Here is a 584-nt window from a genome sequence, read left to right on the forward strand (position 1 = left end):
GCCAACTAAATCTGTTCTGTTATTGTGATGGAGTTTGGCATTGATTTTAGGGAAGGCTAATAGGTCACATGATGTTGCTGACTTTACAGATGCACAGCTCTTAAAGCCCATATCTGATTCAGTTGCAAGGAGAAACAAAATCCCAAATAAATATCAGATCATTTGTGTCAAAGATTTGTAACTAAATTTTTTTAGGCACTTGACATAATTTTTGATAGAGCAATTACCTTCTGACAAAAAAAAATTCAATCTCAATTGTGACCTTAGAGAGCATTTTCATGTCAGGTTCCTACATTGTACACATGATTTTGACAGCCCCACTATATTTCTTGTGATGCCAGTATATGTTAAGCAACAACATGATCAAGAACAGCATCTATAACTCATTATCTAAGCTGACACTGGCAAAGAGTATCGGTCTCTCTCTTTCTGTCACCCTTTCTTTCTTTCTTTATTTCTCTCTATCTGTCTCTCCATCTCTTGCGCTCTCTCTTCCTTGCACGCTCTCTCTTCCTTGCACGCTCTCTCTTCCTTGCACGCTCTCTCTTCCTTGCACGCTCTCTCTTCCTTGCACGCTCTCTCTT

This window comes from Rhincodon typus, chromosome 10 (assembly GCF_021869965.1).
Source record: "Rhincodon typus isolate 14 chromosome 10, sRhiTyp1.1, whole genome shotgun sequence".
NCBI lineage: Eukaryota > Metazoa > Chordata > Chondrichthyes > Orectolobiformes > Rhincodontidae > Rhincodon > Rhincodon typus.